At 41.1% G+C, this 24,238-nt stretch overlaps 1 long non-coding RNA gene across 1 annotated transcript; it reads right to left on the bottom strand.

The window, feature by feature from the left end:
• Window positions 1–58: 58 nt before the first annotated feature.
• LOC114890700 lies at window positions 59–23,671 on the bottom strand. Its single transcript, XR_003792345.1, has 5 exons — window positions 23,574–23,671; window positions 20,078–20,186; window positions 18,181–19,136; window positions 3,441–3,506; window positions 59–142 (listed from the first exon to the last, which is right to left on the bottom strand). It is a non-coding gene; the product is annotated as an uncharacterized LOC114890700 (long non-coding RNA).
• Window positions 23,672–24,238: the final 567 nt, after the last annotated feature.

The raw sequence follows: 24,238 nt of genomic DNA, 5'->3' as shown, positions 1-24,238 counted from the left end.
GCTCCCACCCCAGTTTCCCCCACTACTGACATCCTGAGAGCCCCACCCCCAAGAAGTACCTTTGTCACAATCAATGAATCTCACTTGACACATCATTATCGTCCATAGTTGACATTACGATTCACTCTTGGTGGTGTACATCCTATGGGTTTGGACAAATGTATAATGACATTTTTACCATTATGGTACAACACAGAATAATTTTACTGCCCTGAAAATCCTCTGTGCTCTGCCTCTTCATCTTCCCTTCCCAGGAACCCCTGGCAACCCTTGATATTTTTACTGTCTCCATAGTTTTGCCTTTTCCAGAATGTCGTATAGTTAGAATCATACAATTCATTCAATCTAGCTTTTTCAGATTGGCTTTTTTCACTTAGTAATATGCATTTAAGATTCCTCTGTGTCTTTTCATGGCTTGATAGGTCATTTCTTTTTAGTGCTGGATAATATTCCATTGTCTGGATGTAACAGTTTATTTCTCCATTCACCTACCAAAGAACATCTTTGTTGCTTCCAAATTTTGGCAATTACGAGTAAAGCTACTATAAACGTGTACAGGTTTTTTGTGGACATACGTTTTAGTTCATTTGGGTAAATACCAAGGAGTGCAATTGCTGGATTATATGGGAAGAGTATCTTTAGTTTTGTAAGAAACTTCCAAACTGTCTTCCAAGGTAACTATACCATTTCGCATTCCCACTAGCAGTGAATGAGAGTTCCTGTTGCTCCACGTCCTTGTCAGCATTTGGTGGAGTCGGTGTTTTGGATTTTGGCCATTCTAGTAGGTGTGTAGTGGTATCTCATTTTAATTTGCGTTTCCCTAATGACAAGATGTTTTATATTCTTATTTACCAAGTGTATATCTTTGGTGAAGTGTCTGTTCAGATCTTTTGCTCCTATTTTAGGCAGGTTGTTTGTTTTCTTATTGTTGAGTTTTAAGAATTTTTCTGTATATTTTAGATAACAGTCCTTTTTTAGATATGTGTTTTACAAGTATTTTTCCCCAGTTTGTGGTTTGTCTTCTCATTCTCTTGAAAGTGTCTTTTGCAGAGCAGAATTTTTTGATTTTAAAGAAGTCCAGCTTATCACTTATTTCTTTCATGGATCACCAAACCCATCTAGGTTTTTCCCTGTGTCATCTTCTAGGAGTTTTAGTTTTCCATTTAACATTTAGGTCTGAGCTATTTTCAGGTAATTTTTCTAAAGGGTATATGGTTCATTTTTTTTGCATGTGGTTGTCCAATTGGTCATTGGTTTTCAGTAAGAATACTCTAGCAGGTCACATCATTTGCAAATATTTTCTCCCATTCTGTAGGTTGTCTTTCTGTTTTGGATTAATTTCCAAAATATACAAACAGCTCATACAGCTCAGTATCAAAAAACAACCCAATAAAGAAATGGGCAGAAGATCTAAATAGATGTTTCTCCAAAGAAGACATTTAGATGGCCAAAAGGCACATGAAAAGATGCTCAACATCACTAATTATTAGAGAAATGCCAATCAAAATGACAATGAGGTACCACCTCACACCAGTCAGAATGGCCATCAAAAAAATCTATAAACAATAAATGCTGGAGAGGGTGTGGAGAAAAGGGAATCCTCCTACACTGTTGGTGGGAATGTAAATTGGTGCAGCTACTATGGAAAACAGTATGGAGGTTCATTAGAAAACTAAAAATAGAGCTACCACATGACCCAGCAATCCCACTCCTGGGCATATATCTGGAGGAAACCATAATTCGAAAAGATATGTGTACCCCAATATTCATAGCCAGCACTATCTACAATAGCTGAGACAGAAGCAACCTAAATGCCCATGGACAGATGAGTGGATAAAGAAGATGTGGTATACATATACAGTGGAATACTACTCAGTCATACAAAAGAATGAAATAACGCCATTTGCAGCAACATGGATGGACCTAGAGATTTTCATGGTAAGTGAAGTAAGCTAGACAGAGAAAGACAAATATCATATATCACTTATATGTGGAATCTAAAAAAACCCAAAAAACAAAAGATACAAATGAGCCTATATACAAAACATAAACAGACCCACAGACGTGGAAAACAAACTTATGGTTAACAAAGGGGAAAGGGGGGAGGGAAAAGGATAAATTAGGAGTTTGGGATTAACATAAACACAATACTATGTATAAAATAGATAACCAACAAGGACCTACTGTATAGCACAGGGAACTATGCTCAATATTTTATAATAACTTACAAGGAAAAAGAATCTGAAAAAGAATATATATATAAAACTGAATCACTGCTGTACACCTGAAGCTAACAACATTGTAAATCAACTATACTTCAATTAAAAAAAAAGAAAACTCTAGCAGGACCTATTTTGTTTCCCCTCTCCCTCCAAAATAGGTGAGTTACCTATCTAATTTTAATTTTTAGCCACATTAAAAACCTAAAAAGAAACATGAAATTTTAGTATATTTGAAATCAGTATATTCAAAATGCTATTATTTTAACAGGTACACATTAAAAATTATTGCCAAGACATTTTATATTCCTTTTTCCATACTAAGTCTTCCTAATCCATTGTGCTTATCACATCACAATTCGGGTTATCCCTATTTCGAGTGCTCAATAGCTAATGGTTAGTGGACACTGCTGCTCTATAGTAAAAGGCGTAATTGGTAAGGGTTTTATTTTACAGGTTTTCTACTAAGCAATTACCAAAAAAACCATTATACAACTGAATCTCGTAGCTACAAGTGCCAGCCAGAATTCTTCAGTACGCTTGCAGGAATTGCAGCCACTAGAACTGGGAGGCCCTTTAATTGCCTCACCTATGTCCAAGCTTTCCCCTGTCAGAATTAGTAGCCACGTGCACAGCCTGGAAAAAAATCAAGACAATAGATGACTGTATTCTAAGGAAAATGTGCCTTGTGAAAGGTGATGGGCCAGGAGGCAGCCCTAAACAAATATTTGAAGAGACATATGGTTGGTTATCTGCAACATATACCTTCGCTTGGAATTGAACACATCAGATACCGTTATCTTCCTTGTAGCTATCAATGGGCTTACCTTCTTAGGTGCTTGAGTTAAAGCCTTTGTAGTTTGTTACATCTGTCCTTTAAACTACCTAATGTTTAATCCATCCCAAATTGATTATTTTGACTAGTTGTTAATGCCTTTTTAGAAAAATGTTTACATACTAATGGTCAAAGTGCAGAAGGGTCTGTATTGAAAAGTTTTTCCTCTTGGCCCCCACAATTTCTCCCTCTAAATATCCACAATCACCAATTTCTTGCATATGCTTTCAAAGTAGTCTATGCATAAGTGAGAGTAGCCGTGAAACCTTCATGAAAGGAGTTCTGGTTCCAGTATCACAATGTAAGCCCCTATAACCCATCCCTCCACTGCTTACGATGATAAACTCTGAGTAAAATAGAAAAAAAAGAAAGGAATAGAAACCCACCTGAGGACTTAAAAAGTAAACACAGGCAAACAGACTGTGGATGGGAGTAAAGCTTGGAGAAGTGACCTTAAAAAAAAAAAAAGCGTGAAAGTTGGTAAGGACAAAAAGAGAGGACAAACAAAAAACTAATAAAATATGCCAAGGTCCAACTATATCAATAATTACATCAGTGACACGTTAACATTCTAATCAAAAAGTTCATTTAAATGCTGCCTACAAGAAACACTTTAAAAACACAGATAAGTTGAAAGTTAAAGGATGGAAAACAAAGAACATGTAAATTAGCATAATAAGACTAGAATGGCTATATAAACACCAGATAAAAATAGACTTTAAGACAAAGATTATCATAGATAAAAATAGGAACGTTTCATGATAAACAGGACAATTCATTGGGAAGATAGTACAATTATAAATATGTATGTAGGATGCCTGATAGCCTTAAATACATAATTAAAAGTTTATAGCATTGTGGGGAGAAACATAATTCTGCCATAGTAGATTTAACACCCACTTCTTAGAAGTCATTAGAACAATTAGACAAATCAGGACAAAAGATCTGAACCACTTTTTCAGCCACCTCAATCTAACTAATGTTTATAGGACACTACATCCAACAAGTGCAAAATACTATTTTTTTTTGAGGTATGCATGGTAAATTCAAGACAGACCATATGCTGGGCTCTACAAGGCTCAGATTAAAAAGTATTGAAATTATACATGGTGTGTTCTCTGATCACAAAGGAATTAAATTAAAAATTTAAAATCAGTAACAACATATCCAGAAACCCCCGAAACCTCAGGAAATTAAATAGCACATTTGTAAATAATTTATTCATCAAAAAGATGAAGTCACAAGGGAAATTAGAAAATATTTAAAATTTAATGATAATTACAACATAAAATTGTGGATGCAGGTAAAGCAGTGCTTGGAGATGCACTGTTCATTACAGAAGCCACTGGATACATGTGACTAAATTTAAATTAATACAAAAGTTCAATTCTTCAGACACACTGGCCACATATCAAGTGCTCAATAGTTACATATGGCTAGTGGCTACTGTACTGGACAGCAGAAAACAGAATACTTCCATCACTGCAGAAAGTGCTATTGAATAGTCACGGCTTAGAGGGAAGCTTATAGTTTTAAATAATTATATTAGAAAAACATCTAAAATCAATGACCTAAGTTTCCATCTTAATAAGTTAGAGAAAGAAAAGCAAAGTAAGCTCACATGAAATAGAAGAAAGGAAATACAATAAAGAACAAAAATCAATGACATGAAAATCATACAATAGATAAAATTAACAAAGCCAAAATCTGATTCTTTGGAATGAAAAATGAAATAGAAAAACCCCTAGCTAGAGCAATGAAGAAAAAAAGATGATGGAAAACAATTACCAATATCAAGAATGAAAAAGGTTATCACTACATATCCTATGACATTAAAGGATAGTAAAGGTATATCACGAACAATTTTATGCCCACAAATTAGACCACTTACATGAAGTAGACAAATGTACTGACAAATTTAATTATCAAAATTAATACAAGAAAAAATCAGGAAATCTGAATGGCCCTCTATCAAATAAACAGAATTTATCATAACTTTCCATAAAGAAAACTCTAGACTCAGTTTCACTGGTGAAGTCTATCAGACATTCAAGGAAGGACTATCACTAACCTTACACAAACTTTTTCAGAAAACAGAGGCAGAGGAAACTATTGATGTCAGTATAACATACCAAAACCTGACAAAGACATTACAAAAACAAAATTTACAGACCAATATTATCATGAATGTAGATGCAAAAACTCTTAACAAAAGACTAGCAAATTGAATCCAACAATATATAAAAGGATAATATATTATGATCATGTAGGGTTTATTCTAGGAATGCAAGGTTAATAATAGTAATAATTGTTAATAATAGTAATCATTACACCCAGGTATTTCATGTCTATGTATACAACCAAGAGAAATAAAAACACAAGTCCACACAAAAATTTATAAGTGATTGTTCATAGAAGCATTATTCATAATAGTTAAAAATTGAAAACAACTCAAGTGTCCATTACCTGATGAATGAATAAACAAAATGTGGTATAAGCCTACCATGTGATATTATTTGGCAATAAAAAGAAATGGAATGATGTCAGGGAAGGAAGCCATTTCTCCACCTAAACAACTACTGAGCTGGCAAGAACTGTCTAAAGCAACTATTTTGGAATTCTGGAGTCTAGTTAAATACTTGCAATGTTCAGGGTAGAGCTTGATGAAGAGACTGGTAAATCAGTAAATTCTTGGGAATGTTGGTCTTTCACATAGTGGCTACCATTCCTCCACTACCATCCTCTGAAGCAGGGAGCAGAAAGGAGAGGTGGTGGCCCATATTCCTGGTGCAGCTTCCTGGACAATAAGAAACATGTCCTCCAAATATTAGGATTGTGTGTTTTGATTGATAATTGCTGCTTTTGATCACTGAGGGGCCAGCACAAAGGTTGGCCATTGTTTCAACCCCCATGAACTAAAGTGGTTTACAGGGGATTAGAGACAGTATTTCCCTTTGGGAGCCAGACATTTGATGAAATATTTGTCAGCTTACTGGCTGACTGTAGAGATATCAGACAGAAACTTCAGTGACCACACAAAACAAGGAATACACACTTTGCAAAAATAGTTTGGAGAAGTCACAACAATGGCTCCAGCCCTCAACTAGCAAGATTTACCAATTCCTGAGGAGAGGGAGAATTAGATTTCAGAGTTAAAACAACATAATGCTCAATATCTGGTTCTCAATAAAAGAGTTACAGGAAACAGAAACAGGAAGGTATAGCCCAATCACGGGGGAAAAAAGATTTCGACAGAAACCATCCCTGAGGAAGCCCAGACACTGGAATTATTAAAGATATTTAAGACAGTTTGACTTAACATGCTCAATGAGCTAAAGGAAGCCATGGGCAAAGAAGTAAAGGAAATCAGGAAAACTATGTAGAACAAATGAAAATATCAGTAAAAACATAGAAATTATAAAAAGGACCAAATAAATGCTGGAGCTTAAAAGTGAAATAACAGAAATGAGAAACTCACTAGAGTTATTCAACAGCAAATTTGAGCAGACAGAAGAAAGTATTAGTGAACTTAAAGATAAAGCAATTGAAATTATCCAGTCTGAAGAGCAGAAAGAAAAAAGAATGAAGAGGAGAGCAGCCAAGATGGGAAAGTAGAAAGATCTGAGGCTCACCTCCTCTCACAAGCACACCAAAATCACAACTGTCTGCAGAACAACCATCAGTGAAAAAGACTGGAACCTACAAGAAAAGACCTTCTACAACTAAAGACATAAAGAAGGAACCACAATGAGATGGGTAGAAAGAGCAGACTTGCAATATAATCAAATTTCATATGCCCTAGGTGGGGGCCCACAAATTAGAAAATAAATATACTGCAGAGGTCCTCCCACAGGAATGAGAGTTCTGACCTCCACATCAGGCTCCCCAGCCCAGGGGTCCAGCACAGAGAAGACAAGCCCCCAGAGCACTTGGCTTTAAGGCCAGCAGGGTTAATTACAGGAACCCCATCAGACTGGGGAAAATAGAGATTTCACTCTTAAAGGGCACACATAAAATCTCATGTGCATCAGGACACATGGCAAAAAGAGGAATTTGCTAGGAGCCTGGGCCAGACTTACCTGCTGGTCTTAGAGAGCCTCCTGGAGAGGTGGCGGGAGTTGGGGGGAGATGGCTGAAACTCACCCTGGGGACATGGACACTGGCTGCAGACATTTTGGAGGTCATTCAGCTGCATGAGCACTGCTACTGGTGGCTGCTGGCCCCGCCCAACAGCCTGTAGGTGCCAGTGCTAGGACACCTCAGGCCAAACAACTAACTGGGCAGGGAGACAGCCCCACCCATCAGCAAACAGAATTCCTAAAGACTTCTTGAGCCCACAGCCACCTCTAGATACGCCTCTAGACATGGCCCTGCCCACCAGAGTGCCAAGACCCAGCTCCATCTACCAGTGGTCAGGCGCCAGAAGCAAGAAAACTATGATCCTGTGCCCTGCAGACCACCACCAGCAAGTCAGATCCTACCCTGGGACCAGCTGGGCCGTGGCCCTGCCCACTAGCAGGCCAATGTAACCTGTGGGACACCCTGGCCCCCATACCCAACAGTGTCAAGAACCCATCTTCCCCAAATGATCTGAAGCAAGCTCTGGGATCCCTGGGCCCTGCTGCCAGACTCCAGGAACCAGCTCTGCCTGCCAGTAGTACAGCATTAACCCCAGGATCTGCCTTCACCTGCCAGTGGGTGGGCAACAGACCCAGCGTCTTCAGGACCCTGACCAGCCCACCAGTGAGCTAGCACTAGCCCCGGCGCCCCCTAGGCTTCTACAAATAGCCACCTTGTGACCAAGCCCTGCTAAACAGCAGCAAGCAGCATCCACACACCGAAGGGTCAGGCAACCAACAAGACTAGGGGCCAAAAAGCCTACCACACTGCCCACAGAGTCAGCCCACCACAACAGAAGAACCCATGCAGCCCTCTTAGGGGGGATTCCCTAAAGCATATAGCTTAGGTGATGACAGGGGAGTGCACTGCTGGGATGCATACGACGTCACTTGCATACGAAGGTCACTTTTCCAAGGTCGAGAAATTTAACTAACATACCACATACATAAAAATACAAATAGCAACTTAGACAAAATGAGGTGGCAGAGGAGTATGTTCCAGATGAAGGAACAAAATAAAACCCAAGAAGAACTAAGTGAAGTAGAGATAGGCAATCTCCCTGAGAAACAGTTCAGAGCAATGATTGTAAAGATGATCAAAGCATTCAGGAGAAGAATGGATGCACAGAGTGAGAAGTTATGTTTTTAACAGAGTTAGAAAATATAAAGAAAAACCAAACAAAGATGAAGAATACAAAAACTGAAATGAAAAATACACAAGGAGGAATCAATAGTAAATGAAATGATCCAGAGGAACAGATCAGTGAGCTGGAAGATAGAGTAGTGGAAATCACTGCTGCTGAACAGAAAAAAGAAAAAAGAATTAAAAAAATGAGGAGAGCTTGAGACTTCTGGAACAACATCAAATGCACTAGTATTCGTATTATAGGAATCCCAGGAGAAGAGAGCCTGAGGGCTGAGAAAATATAATATTTGAAGAGATAATAGATGAAAACTTCCTTAACATGGTAAAGGAAGCAGTCACCCAAGTCCAGGAAGTGCATAGAGTCCCATACAGGATTAACCAAAAGACATGTTGTAATAAAAATGACAAAAATTGAAGATAGAGAATATTAAAAGCAGCAAGGGAAAAGCAACAAATAACATACAAGGGAACTCCCATAAGGCTATCAGCTGATTTTCCTGCAGAAATTCTGCAGACCAGAAGGAAGTGGCACAATATGTTTAAAGTGATGAAAAGGAAGAACCTACAACCAAGAATCCTCTACCCAGGGAGGCTCTCATTCAGATTTGATGGAGAAATCAAAAGCTTTACAGACAAGCAAAAGCTAAAAGAATTCCAAACCAGCTTTACAATAACTGCTAAAGGAACTTCTCTAGGTGAAAAAGAAAAGGCCACAACTAGAAACAAGAAAATTATGAAATGAAAGAGCTCATCAGTAAGAGAAAACATACAGTAAAGACAAGAATTAATCCACACACAAAGCTAGTACGGAGGTTAAAAATAAAAGTAGCAAAATCATCTGTATCTGCACTAAGTAGTTAAGGGTTAAACAAAACAATTAGATGTAAAACATGATATCAAAAACAGTAATTGTGAGGGGAGAGAGTACAAATGGAAGGTATCTAAAATGTATTTGAAATTAAGGGATTGGCAACTTAAAACAAGTATGTGTATATGTGTGTGTGTATATATATATATACACACACACACACATATATATATATATTGGTATATAAAAATCTCATGGTAACCACAAATCAAAAATCTATAACAGATATACACAAAAAAAGAAAAAGGAATCTAAACACAAAGCTAAAGATAGCCATCAAATCACAAGAGAAGAGAACAAAAGAAGAAAAGGGAAAAAAGACCTACAAAACCAAATCCAAAACAATTAACAAAATGTCAATAGGAACACACATATCAATAATTACCTTAAATGTAAATGGACTAAATGCTCCAGCCAAAAGACATAAACTGGCTGAATGGATACAAAAACAAGACCCATGTATATGTTGCCTACAAGAGACTCACTTCAGAACTAGAGACACATACAGACTGAAAGTGAGGGGATGAAAAAAAGGTATTCCATGCAAATGGAATTCAAAAGAAAGCTGGAGTAGCAATACTTATACCAGACAAAGTAGACTTTAAAATAAAGACTGTTACAAGAGACAAAGAAGGACACTACATAATGATCAAGAGATCAATCCAAGAAAATATAACAATTGTAAATATATATGCCCCCAACATAGGAGCACCTCAATATATAAGGCAAATGTTAACTCAATAATAGTAGGGGACTTTAACAGCCCACTTACATCAATGAATAGATCATCCAGACAGAAAAATCAGTAAAGAAACATAGGCTTAAATAAAACATGAGACCAAGGGGATTTCATTGATATTTATAGAACATTCCATCTGAAAGCAGCAGAATACACATTCTTTTCAAGTGCACATGGAACATTCTCCAGGATAGGTCACATGCTGGGCCATAAAGCAAGCCTCAGTAAATTTAAGAAAATTGAAATCATATCAAGCACCTTTTCTGACTATGCTACGAGATTAGAAATCAACTACAAGAAAAGAACTGTAAAGGCTAAACAATATGTTACTAAACAACCAATAGATCACTGAAGAAATCAAATAGGAAAGCAAAATATACCTAGAGACAAATGAAAATGAAAACATGACAATCCAAAGCCTTTGGGACACAGCAAAAGCAGTTCTAAGAGGTAAGTTTATAGTGATACAAGCTTACCTCAGGAAACAAGAAAAATCTCAAATAAACAACCTAACCTTACACCTAAAGCAACTAAAAAAGAAGAACAAACAAAACACAAAGTTAGTAGAAGGAAAGAAATCATAAAGATCAGAGCAGAAATAAGTGAAATAGAGACAAAGAAAACAATAGAAAAGATCAATGAAACTAAAAGTTGGGTCTTTGAAAAAATAAACAAAATTGGGAATTTCCTGCTTGTCCAGTGGTCAGGACTGGGCGCTTTCACTGCCGAGGCCTGGGTTCAGTCCCTGGTCAGGGAGCTAAGATCCCACAAGCCATGCAGTGCTGGCCAAAAAAAAGAAAAGATAAAATTGATAAACCTTTAGCCAGACTCATCAAGAAAAATATGGAGAGGACCCAAATCAATAAAATTAGAAATGAGAAAGAAGTTACAACTGATGCCACAGAAATACAAAGCACTGTAAGAGCCTACTACAGGCAACTACATGCCAATAAAATGGACAACCTAAAAGAAATGGACAATTTCTTAGAAAGGTGCAATCTTCCAAGATTGAACCAGGAAGAAATACAAAAAATGAACAGACCAATCACAAGTCCTGGAATTGAATTTGTGATTTTAAAACTTCCCAATATACAAAAGTCCAGGACCAGATAGCTTCACAGGTGAAATCTATCAAACATTTAGAGAAGACTTAACACCTATCCTTCTGAAATTATTCCAAACAATTGCAGAAGAAGGAACACTCCCAAACTCGTTCTGAGGCCACCATCACCCTGATACCAAAACCCAACAAGGATACCACAAAAAAAGAAAGTTAAAGGCCAATAACACGGATGAACATAGAAGCAAAAATCCTTGACAAAATACTAGCAAACTGAATCAAACAATACATTAAAAGGATCATACACCATGATCAAGTGGGATTTATCCCAGGTCTGTAAGGATTCTTCAATACCCACAAATCAATCAGTGTGATACACCACACAGCAAATTGAAGAATAAAATCCAAATGATCATTTTAATCGATGCAGAAAAACTTTTGATAAAATTCAACTTCCATTTATGATAAAAACTCTTCAGAAAGTGGGCATAGAGGAAACATACCTCAACATAATAAAAGCCATATATGACAAACCCACAGCTAACATCATACTCAACAGTGAACAATTCTTCTAAGATCAGGAACAAGACAAGAATGTCCACTCTTGCCACTATTATTCAACATAGTCTTGGAAGTTCTAGCCACGGCAATTTGAGAAGAAAAAGAAATAAAAGGGATCCAAATTGGAAAAGAAGTAAAACTGTCACCGTTTGCAGATGACATGAGGCTCTACATAGAAAATCCTAAAGATGCTACCAGAAAACAACCAGAGCTCAATGAATTCAGTAAAGTTGCAGGATACAAAATTAATATACAGAAATCGGTTGCATTTCTATACACTTATAACAAGGGATCAGAAAGGGAAATTACAGGAAACAATCCCATTTACCACCACATCAGAAAGACTACAATACCTAGGAATAAACCTACCTAAGGAGACAAAAGACCTGTTCTCTGAAAAACTATAAGATGCTGATGAAAGAAATCAAAGATGACACAAACAGATGGAAAGATATACCATGTTTCTGGATTGGAAGAATCAGTATTGTCAGATGACTATACTACCAAAGTAATTTACAGACTCAATGCAATCCCTATCAAATTACCAATAGCATTTTTCACAGAATTAGAACAAAAAATTTTACAATTTGTATGGCAACACAAAAGACCCCAAATAACCAAAGCAATCTTGAGAAAGAAAAACGGAGCTGGAGGAATCAGGTTCCCAGCCTTCAGACTATACTACAAAGCTACAGTAATCAAAACAGTATGGTACTGGCACAAAAACAGAAATATAGATCAAAGGAACAGGATGGGAATTCCAGAGATAAACCCACGCACCTATGTTCACCTAAGCTATGACAAAGGAGGCAAGAATATACAATGGAGAAAAGACAGTCTCTTCAATAAGTGGTGCTGGGAAAACTGGACAGCTACATGTAAAAGAATAAAACTAGAACATTCTCTAACACCATACACACAAGTAAACTCAAAATGGACTAAAGACCTAAATGTAAGACTGGATATGATAAAACTCTTAGAGGACAGCATAGGCAGAACACTCTCTGACATATTGCAGCAATATCTTTTTGGATCCACCTCCTAGAGTATTGAAAATAAAAACAAAAATAAATGGGACCTAATTAAACTTAAAAGCTTTTGCACAGCAAAGGAAACCATAAACAAAATGAAAAGACAACCCATAGAATAGGAGAAAATATTTGCAAATGAAGCAACCGAGGGATTAATCTCCAAAATATACAAACAGCTCATGCAGTTCAATATCAAAAAATACAAACAACCCAATCAAAAAATGGGAAGATCTAAATAGACATTTCTCCAAAGAAGACATATAGATGGCCAAGAGGCACATGAAAAGATGCTCAACATCACAAATTATTAGAGAAACGCAAATGAAAAGTACAATGAGGGGACTTCCCTGGTGGTGCAGAGGTGAAGAATCTGCCTGCCAAGGCAGGGGACACGGGTTCGACCCCTGGTCTGGGAAGATCCCACATGCCGCGGAACAACTAAGCCCATGCGCCACAACTACTGAAGCCCATGCACCTAGAGCCCGTGCTCTGCAACGAGAGAAGCCACTGCAATGAGAAACCTGTGCACCACAACAAAGAGTAGCCTCTGCAACTAGAGAAAGCCCGTGTGCAGCAACAAAGACCCAACGTAGCCAAAAATAAATAAATAAATAAATAAAATAAAAATTTTTAAAAAGTACATTGAGGTATCACCTCACACTGGTCAGAATAACCATCATCAAAATGTCTACAAACAATAAATGCTGGAGAGGGTGTGAAGAAAAAGGAACCCTCCTATACTGTTCATGGGAATGTAAACTGGTACAACCATTACAGAGAATGGTATGGAGGTTCCTGAAAAAACTAAAAATAGAAGTACCATATGATCCAGCAATTCCTCTCCTGGGCATAAATCCAGAGAAAACCATAATTCGAAAAGATACATGCACCCCAATGTTCATACCAGCACTATTTACAATTGCCAAGACATGGAAACAACCTAAATGTCCATTGACAGAGGAATGGATAAGGAAGACGTGGTACATATATATAATGGACTATTACTCAGCCATTAAAAAAGAATGAAATAATGTCATCTGCAGTGACATGGATGGGCCTGGAGATCATCATACCAAGTGAAGTAAGTCAGACAGAGAAAGACAAATATCATGTGATATCACTTATATGTGGAATCTAAAAAAATATGATACAAATGAACTTATTTACAAAACAGAAACAGACTTACAGCCTTCAAAAACAAACTTACCGTTACCAAAGGGGAAAAGTGAGGGGAAGAGATAAATCAGGAGTTTGGGATTAACACATATACACTACTATATATAAAATAATCAACAAGGACCTACTACATAGCACAGGAAACTCTATTCAATAGTCTGTAATAACCTATATGGGAAAAGAATCTGAAAAAGAATGGATATATATATATGTATAACTGAATCACTTTGCTGTACACCTGAAATTAGCACATTGTAAATCAACTATACTCTAATATAAAATAAAAATTAAATTAAAAGAAACCCAAGTGCCATGTGGGAAAAGACTGATACACTGATTTCATACAAATTGCAGCATTGCAAAAAAAAAAAACATAGCATAAACCAAATCATAAGATAATTGACAAACTAATAAAAAATGTTTTCTCCATACATAAAAGGCTTCCTTAATGCCTAAAGAGATCCTATAACACCTTTCTGATGTAGCATCATTCCTGTGGCCCCTTCTCTTTTCTGTATTTTTTGCCCTGTTTCCTGCTCCTCTCCCTGCTGAAAATGTCTATCCTATGTAAGTGCTCACACCAAGGACCAGGAACCTCATCAGCTCAAAGTGTGTTTGACTATTATCCACGCAGGCTACCAGTGTTTAGGAAAAAACTATGTGCGAGTGCATTCATGCATGTATGAACTGGAAGGTAAGGAGGCCTGATGGCCTAACCTGTTCCCATGCTAGAACTCAGCCCCAGCCTTCCTTGATATCCAGCTATTCCCCTCAACTAATTCCATAAGGTGCTTTCTCATCACCCCCAACCAAGCATATAGAGACTGGCCCATATATAATTTCTATATGTAAATCATCAGAACTCACTAAGATATTCTTACTCCCTTCTGTTTTTGCAGCTCAGCTTTGGCGTGGTATATATGTATTTGATAGAGGGGTTAGGAAGTTGGGAAAAAGAATTAGTAGAGTAGGAGCCCTGAATTTGGATCTGGGTCATGGAGATTCTAATCCAATTCAATCACCACCCTTAAATTGCTGGACGTCCTTGGGTAATCTGCTGTACATCTCAAGACCTCCGTTTCCTCACTTCTAAATGAGGGGGTTAGGCCTGCTGTTCTCTATGATCCTTTCTAGCTCAAACAAAAAATCCCTCTCCCACTGAGAATGTATGTTTCTTCCCTCAAACCCAGATTTGATTCTATCCTCTTAGGGTACCTTTACAATCCTTTCTTACCCATCCCAATAGCTCAGATATGCTACCGATGCGATTGTTAATCTGTCCTTATCTTGTAGACATTCTTCAGGCACTTATGCAGGTGCCCTGGATCTCCCCAACTAGTGTTTCCCATTGATTTAACCACCTGATCACCTCCTTTGGGGCTGTTGATATTGAGGTGTCTTGGACCCACATTCTCCCTAACGGCACTAAGGTGGTAGCTGAGAGGAAGTGAGTCTGGGGAGGAGGAGGCAGGCTGGAGCCCTGCAGTGTCTGGGGTCTGCACAGAGTGCCGAAGGAGGGGATGTGGAAAGAGGCGGCCGAGGACCTGAGTCTGGTTCCTGGGCAAATGAGAGAGCCAGGGGAGTCGAGGAGAGAGGGCTGGATTTGAGAGTTTGGGTTCTGTTGCCACTTCCTCAGACTGGCATGACCAAAAGGAAGTGTCTGGTAGTCAATGAATGTCATGGCTCAAGAGGGCAGCCACAGATGCAGGGAGCTCTATCCTGTGGGCCTAATTAGCTCAGATGTGTGTGTGTTTGCAGGTGGGGGTGGCAATGAGTGGAAATTAGCTGACCAAGCTGCAGAGGTGGCCAAAAAAGCAGCAGGTATGAGCTTCCCTGGGATGGTCATCACTGGAGCAGAAAGAGGAAGGACAGTCAGCTAAGGATTGTGCTGTATCTACACTACGAATGGGGAGATTTAAACAAAGATGGAGAGAGGAACAGCAGGGAGGTCCAAAAGTGAAAAAATACCTCAGTAGCCCTGAGTGTTCCTCATTTCTAAACTTAGCACAGTGAGTTCCAAGGAAAGCCAGATCTGGGGGATGTAAAGAAGGAGTAGGTGAAGAATAAAAGGAGCCAGTCCTTTATTTGTTTAGTCTTGCTTCCCCCAACTAGCAGTTTCTTGATTATGCATATGGATCATGTCTTCTTTGATTGTGCCTGACATTGGCTTGGGTACGTGATAGATCAAGACTACATGCCATCAGAAAGGGAGATAAAGAATTAATATTGTTAACATGGCCATACTGCCCAAAGCAATCTACAGATTTAATGTGATCCCTATCAAATTACCTATGACATTTTTCACAGAACTAGAACAAATAATCCTAAAATTTATATGAAACCATGAAAGACCTAGAATTGTCAAAGCAATAAAGCAGGAGGCATGATCCTCCCAGACTTCAGACAATACTACAAAGCTACAGTAATCAAAATGGCATGGTTTTGACACAAAAACAGACATATGGACCAATGGAACAGAATAGAGAGCCCAGAAATAAACACACCTATGGTCAACTAATCTTCAACAAAGGAGGAAAGAATATACAATGGAGAAAAGATGGTCTTCAAGTGTTGCTGGGAATGCTGGACAGCCATATATAATTCAGTGAAATTAGAACACTCCCTCACACCATACACAAAAATAAACTCAAAATGGCTTAAAGACTTAAGTATAAGACATGATACCATAAAACTCCTAGAAGAGAACATAGGCAATACATTCTCTGACATAAATCGTAGCAATGTTTTCTTAGGTCAATCTCCCAAAGTAATAGAAATAAAAGGAAAAATAAACAAATGGGACCTAACCAAACTTATAAGCTTTTGCACAGCAAAGGAAACCATGAACAAAATGAAAAGACAACCTACAGAACGTGAGAAAATACTTACAAATGATGCAACCAACAAGGGCTTAATTTCCAAAATGTACAAACAGCTCATACAACTCAATAACAAAAAACCAAACAACCCAATCAAAAAATGGGCAGAAGACCTAAACAGACATTTATCCAAAGAATACATACAGATGGCCAAAAGGCACATGAAAAGAGGCTTGACATTGCTAATTATCAGAGAAATGCAAATCAAAACTACAATGAGCTATCCCTTTACAGCAGTCAGGATGGCCATCATTAAAAAGTCTACAAACAATAAATAAATGCTGGAGAGGGTGTGGAGAAAAGGGAACCCTCCTACACTTTTGGTGGGAACGTAAATTGGTGCAGCCACTACGGAGAACAGTGTCGAGTTTAGTTTTCCTTAAAAAAGGAAACTAAACAGTTTTAGTTTTCCTTAAAAAACTGAAAAAAGAACTACCTTATTATCCAGCAATCCCACTCCTGGGCATATATCCAGAAAAGAGAGAATCTCTAATTCGATAAGATACTTGCACCCCAATGTTCATAGCAGCACTATTTACAATAGCCAAGACATGGAAGCAACCTAAATGTCTATTGACAGATGAATGGATAAAGAAGATGTGGTGTATATATACAATGGAATATTACTCAGCCATTAAAAAGAATGAAATAATGCCATTTGCAGCAACATGGATGGACCTGGAGATCATCATACTAAGTGGGGTAAGTCAGACAGAGAAAGACAAATACCATATGATATCACTTATATGTGGAATCTAAAGAAAATGATACAAATGAACTTATTTACCAAACAGAAACAGACTCATAGATGTAGAAAGCCAACTTATGGTTACCAAAGGGGAAAGGGGAGGGGAGGGATAAATTAGGAGTTTGGAACTAGCAGATACAAACTACTATATATAAAATACATAAACAACAAGGACCTACTGTATAGCCAAAGGAACTATATTCAGTATCTTGTAATAAACTATAATGGAAAAGAATATGAAAAAGAATATATATATGTATAGCTGAATCACTTTGCTGTACACCAGAAACTAACACAGCATTGTAAATCAACTAAACTTCAATCTAAAGAAATAAATTTTCTGAGGCAAAAACAACCAAAAGAACCCAGATGAATGGATAAAGAAGCTGTAATACACACACATACACACACAATGGAATACTACTCAGCCATAAAAGAGAACAAAATTTTGCCATGTGCAGCAACACGGATGGACTTGGAGGGCATTATGCTAAGTGGCATAAATCAGACAGAGAAAGACAAATACTGTATGCTATCACTTATATGTGGAATCTAAAAAATACAAAAAACTAATGAATAAAACAAAAAAGCAGACTTGCAGATACAGAGAACAAACTAATACCAGTGAGGGGGAGGGTGTAGGGGTGGGGGAATGGGAAGTACAAACTACTGGGTGTAAGATAGGTTCAACGGTGTATTGTACAACATGGGGAATACAACCAATATTTTGTAATAACTGTAAATGGAAAGTAACCTTTAAAAACTGTATTAAAAGTTTAAAAAATAAATAAAAGAGTACCTGGACACAGTAGTCTGTTGGTTACCAACTTCAACTCTAGGTGTCCACCAGAGGGCGTCAGAACCCAGGACTATGGCACTTCATCCTGAATAGCCCATGTTGATCCAGGGCTTGTAATCTCTGGACTCATCTGGCTCTTTCTCTAGCAGGGCAGAGGGGGCAGGGTGTGGGAGCAGCTGGCAGCACCTCCTCCCACTGCCCTAGTAAGGTTTTGAAAATGTTTGAACTGCCTGGGGGCATGTGAGCCCAGCCCCCGGAGCAGCTCTGGGGAGCTCTGACTTGCTTGATAAGGTGAAGGCACAGGTCTGTTCTTGGTCCTGGGAGGATGTGACCTGGGTTAGCAGGTAGCCCCACGCCAAATAATTCCTTCAGAAATCCCTCCCTTCACCTCCACTAAGGGGCAAATGGTCCATTCCTAAGAAATCTCTTGCCCTTTGTCATACTGGATCGTTTGCTCAGACACCAGACCTGACCCCACACCTCACTTCCCTCCCACCTCAGCTCAGGCACTGGGGGTACTCCAGGGAGCCAGCACCCACTGTTTCTGGTTGCACACTGGAATCACCAGGGGAGCTTTTAAAACCTATGGATGCTGAGCCCCACCCCAGAGATTCCAACTGAATTGTTCTGGGGTGGGACCTGGGCAGCAGTGTTTTTAAAAGCCTCCCATGTGATACTTATATACAGCATTATTGAGAATCTCTGGATTCAAGGCCTTGCTAACCAAGTGTAGGAGCTTGACAGAAATGTAGAATCACAGCATCCCCTTCCCAGCTTGCTGAATCAGAACCTGCCTTTCAACCAGATGCCTGGGTCATTCAGTGGCACACTGCAGTTTGAGAAGCACTGGTCTCATACTATTCTATTTCGTCCACGCTCATTCCCCAGACCTGAACCACAGCCTCCACAGCTTTCTCAAGTTGGAGCACTGGCCTTCAGAAGTCTTTGCCTCTGATCTGCAGAAAGAAACACATTTTATATCAAGATGTAGAGCACACCTGTGTATATATAATGAAACCATACCTTTACTATTGTTACCAAACCAAACTTCAGTCCATTTACTCGGGCACAGTAAAGCCAATCTGCTGACACCAGATTGTGGTGAAGGAAAGCAAAGCGGCAAAGCGTTTATTGCAGGGCACCAAGCAAGGAGTCCAGGCTGCTAGTGCTCCAAAGACCCAACTCCCTGATGGCTTTCAGGGAAAGGTTTTTAAAGACAGGGTGAGAGAAAAGGGTGGATGATCAGCTCGTGGACATTCTTCTGATTGGTCGGTGGTGAGATAATTGAGAGTCAACATCATCAACCTCCTGATTCCAACTGGTCTGGGGTCCACGTGCTTGTGGGCAGCATGCAGTCAACTTCTTCCAACTCGTGGGGGTTTTAGTAGCTGTCAAACAGCTCAAAGGATATGATCCAGTATATTATCTATAGCCCTTGATGAGGAACTAACAGTCCTTGACTTTGTTTAATGACTGAACTATTATTATTCTGTCTTGCTTGGCTGTTTTCCTTTCTTTCCGCATTTTCTTACTTCTCTGATTAAATTTATTCTTTGGAAGTTGGGGAAGGCCTAGGAGGCTAAAGTTTTTCTACAGACAAGAGGGAGGCAGAGGACTTGGTGGGTGGTAGGGTCTGTCCTGGGAAGGCCCCATAAGGTCCTGCTTGGTTACACTATCTGTGATGCAATCTCATCCATTCAATAGATGTTGCTGTGGCACCTACTGTATACTTGGCATTGTTCTAGGTGCCCGTGCCAGTCTTATCTCCAGACAAAACTTCCTGTCATTGTGGAGTTTATGTTGGTGGGCGGAGGCCAGGGAGGGCTGTCAGAAAGTTAAAAGTAAATCATAAATATGAAGGACATGCTTGAAGATTATAGTTTCTTTTACAACTTACATTTGGGGGGACTTCCGGATCCTGATTATGGTGTTTCTTGATCTCGGTGCTGGGTATATTCACTTTGTAAAATGCCCAAGTCTTTGCACTTCTCTGGATGCATGTTATACTTCAATGAAAAGTTCAGAAAATTATATTCTGATATTTTCTATTACTGTCCTCTTTCATTAAAAAAAAAAAAGCCAGGGCTTCCCTGGTGGCGCAGTAGCTGAGAGTCCGCCTGCCAATGCAAGGGACACGGGTTCGTGCCCCGGTCCGGGAAGATCCCACATGCCGCGGAGTGGCTAGGCCCGTGAGCCATGGCCGCTGAGCCTGTGCGTCCGGAGACTGTGCTCCGCAGTGGAAGGGGCCACAGCAGTGACAGGCCCGTGTACCGCAAAAAAAAAAAAAAAAAAAAAGAAAAGAAAAAGCCAGTTAAGGGACTTCCCTGGTGGCGCAGTGATAAAGAATCCACCTGCTAATGCAGGGGACATGGGTTAAAGCCCAGTCTGGGAAGATCCCACATGCCGTGGAGCAACTAAGCCCATGTGCCACAACTACTGAGCCTGTGCTCTAGAGCCCACAAGCCACAACTACTGAGCCCATGTGCCACAACTACTGAAGCCCACGTGCCTAGAGCCCATGCTCTGCAACAAGAGAAGCCACTGCAATGAAAAGCCCATTCACTGCAACTAGAGAAAGCCCGCATGCAGCAATGAAGACCCAACGCAGCCAAAAAAAAAAAAAAAAGCCAGTTAAAATTCACTAAATTCAGTGCACCTCCAGCTAATAGTTTGCAAGAGTAGTTTAAAAAACATTGCTCTATTTTAAAAAACAAAACAGAACCCAAAAAACCTTCAGCCCAACCACTCCGCAGTATCAACACTCTTGGCCTAGCACCTGCTTACAGGTATGAGCCAGGCTGCCTTCACCACCCGCTGCGGGCTTCCTTGCCCTCCTGCTTACCCCAAACATGCAACCATCTCACAGTGGAGATTCTTCAAGGCACTGCCACAAGCCTCCCTCAAGCAGCTTGGGCTGCCTCTGCTTAGAACTAGACCTGACAAGCCCTTCTCCCTGCAGAATCACTCTCCTGTGGGCAGCTCTTTTCAAGCTTCAGATCTGGGAAGAGACTGGCACAGGCACATTGGAGGGTTGGGGTTATCCCCCCAGCCTCCTGAATCTCCTAAGCCTTGTGTTTCTAGCCTGTGTCTCATTTCCTCCATTGTGCTGTCAGTCCCCTTGGGAGAGAGCAGTCTCCTCAGCTACCAGTACCAGAGTCAAACACAATGAAGAGAAGGAGACATGCTCCAAAACAACTTCCATCACAGCCCTAGTGCTCAATGTGGTGGTGGGGACAGTCCAGGAGCTGAGATGGCAGGATGGGGGAAGGGAGCAGGAGACCTCTTTTCTGTGAGCCTAAAGCTCCAGATAACCCTGCACTAGGGATGTTGGAGGCATGGGTCTGGCTCTTGAGAGCAACTGGAAGGGAGATGGGAGAATGGGGAGCTGGGCTTCCCTAAGAGAATCACCCAGCAGAACAATCCAGCATGTAGGTGCTTTGACCCTTTGCCTTGTTTGATTTAGAGCTTGATTTACCAGCAGAGAAACTTGCTCCAAATCAGTTGTTTGCATCTATTGATCCCCAAAATCTGGTCAGATGGATGCCAAAAATCTTGGCTCTCTGTGCACCAATGCCAAACAGAAATACAGAGTTTTGGAGGAACAAGAAAAATGGCTTTAATCTTTGTCTGGCAAAGGGGAAAACACAGCAGGCTAGCACCTCAAGAACTGTACCCCCCCTTCCCGGGGAATCAGACAAGATCTTATAGGTGGGGCTCACAGTCCAGGGTATATGATAAGGATCAAAATTGTGAAGGTCTTGCATTCTTCTTGCATTATTTCAAAACAGTCACAGCTGGTGTCAGGCAGCTGGGTAACTGGGTCCAGCAGCCCAGTACTTGAGCCTGTTTGTCTCTGGCTTATCTTTTTTTCTGAAATGCAAAAGGCTACAAGGGGTGATTTGTTATAAGGGAGTGCAGGGTAGTAGGGCATGATGTAATTTACATAGAGTTAGGGGGTATTACCATGCAGGATGTAATTCACATAGTGTCAGGGAGTAATAGGTTAGCTTTGTGAAGGACAAATCTAGTTACAGACACTACAGATTAGCAACAAAGCTAGGAGTGATTAACCCTTTCCATCCCATTTGTTTCTTCCCTAGCCTGTACACTGTTCCCTTTACTTTCCTTGTTCTCAGGAGAGGAAAAACTTCATTTCTATTTTTGTTGCAACAAATTCCCCAGTGCTAGTTCATTCCGTCCATATTAATGGAGGAAGGGAAACGGGCGTCATTCTTGTCTGGCTGAGGACAAAACTTCAGTTTTGCTCCACTTGACAATCACCAGCTGTCCAGCCCAGGGGCCCATCTACTACTTTAAAACCTGATGCTTCCCAAAGCTCCTGGGTATGGTGTTGATTTGTTGTGCCTTATTGGTTCAGAGCAGACTTGGGAGTCAGAAAAGTGGATTTGAATTCTGGCTTCACTACTACCAGCTGTTACTTAATCGTGTAGAGCCTCAGTTCTATCACCTGTGGAGTATTGCCTGCCCTAGACCCTGTCTCGGCCCAGGTGGGGTGCATTCAACTTCCTGCTCAGTGGCCCTGGCTGCATGGTGAAGGGCAACCCCCTTACACACACTGTTATCGAATGATTTAGTAGAAAGTTGCCCTGCTCACCTCACAGGGAAAGACGCCATGACCCAAATCCACCCAGTCCAGCCCCCCCATAGCTGTCTAGAACCCGCCCCCTTCTCATTGTCCTACTGTCCTCAGGCCAGAGCCCTTGGGCCCAATGCTGGAAAATAAGAGTGCAGGAGTCACCCTTACACAGTTCTCTGATGTCTGATCCCTGGGACAATTCTGTCTGGAGTTGTTTTATTATTAAACGCATCTTATAGATGAGGTACAGTCAGAAACGGCCAACTTGCCCTAGCTTTTGGGTTCTAAGCTTGGCAGCCCAAGGCTGCCTCCAGCTGTGCTAGGATCTGGGTCTGCAGGTTGCACTATCACTGGGAGAAGGAGCTCTGAATTTTCTCCTCCCTTCGGGGTACAGACCCAAGAGGGAGCAGTGCAAGAGGGAGGAAGACTCCCTTTGCCTGGGACTCTTTCTGCCTGTATTCCCAGCAGGAAGTGTCACAGGCCTAAGCCCGGCTCTCCCTTGGCCCCAGGGAAAAGGTGGAGGCAGCCCAGGTTCATAGGTCTCTGGGCTGTTGCTGAAAGATTAAGACTAGAGTCCCTCTCTGCAGTCAAACACTCACTGGATCGGGACCTTGGAAACTTTCCGGTCCAATCTCCTCTTCATTTTAGAAACGAAGCAACTGAGGCCAGAGGTAAGTGTTTTTTTTACACTCATAAGTCAGGAGCAGCTGAACTGCTACTTAGAATTCGAGACTCCTATTTCAGCGCTCCTCCATTGGGCACTGTTGACTACACCGTCTCAGTGTGCACTCCCTACCTTCTGCTTCACCTCTTCTCCCTCTGGCTCCACAGGAAGGCGCAAGCAGGGCTTCTGGTGGGATGAAGAAGGGGGAGCAGTAGGGGCTCTAAAGGAAGAAGGAGAAGTAAGTGGGACATGGCCCCTTAAGGCCCCGCCCGGCCCCCAACCCGGCCAGGCTCCGCCCCCCTTGGGCAGCGCAGGCGCAGGCTGGCTCCAGGAACCCCCGGCGGGCGCTCTTGGTTCTCGGGCCGGGGCGTGGGGCCGCAGCACCTGCGGGGGCCTGCGCAGGGCCCGGCGCCCGGCGGGCGGACGTCGACGCCCAGGAGCGAGGGCTGGGAGCCGGGACCGGGACGTGGGGGCGGAGCGGGAGGGCACGCGACCCGCAGCCCCCTCTCCCGGGGGACGGGGCGGAAGGAACCGGGTAGGGGGCGGTGTGAGCGGGCGGCGAGGGCAGCACCATCTGGAGGGGCGGGACCGCGCGGCCTCTGGTGGGCAAGAGAGTGCGTTGGGCAGTGCCGGCTGGGGGCCCTAGGCCGGGAGCGCAGGAGGAGCGCGGCGGGCTCTGCCCAGCGCTGCAGGAGCAGCATCCGCAGCGGATCGGGGTTCTCAGCTGGGGCCCGCAGCAGCTCCGCGGGCTGAAGCTCGGCGTGGAGGAGCAGGGGGGCGTGGGTCCGGCCGTGCAG

The sequence above is a fragment of the Monodon monoceros genome, unplaced genomic scaffold (assembly GCF_005190385.1).
Source record: "Monodon monoceros isolate NGI ecotype Baffin Bay Population unplaced genomic scaffold, NGI_Narwhal_1 Super_Scaffold_11, whole genome shotgun sequence".
Lineage (NCBI taxonomy): Eukaryota > Metazoa > Chordata > Mammalia > Artiodactyla > Monodontidae > Monodon > Monodon monoceros.
Note: the sequence above shows the minus strand (reverse complement) of the source record. Positions and strands in the feature narration are given on the sequence as shown.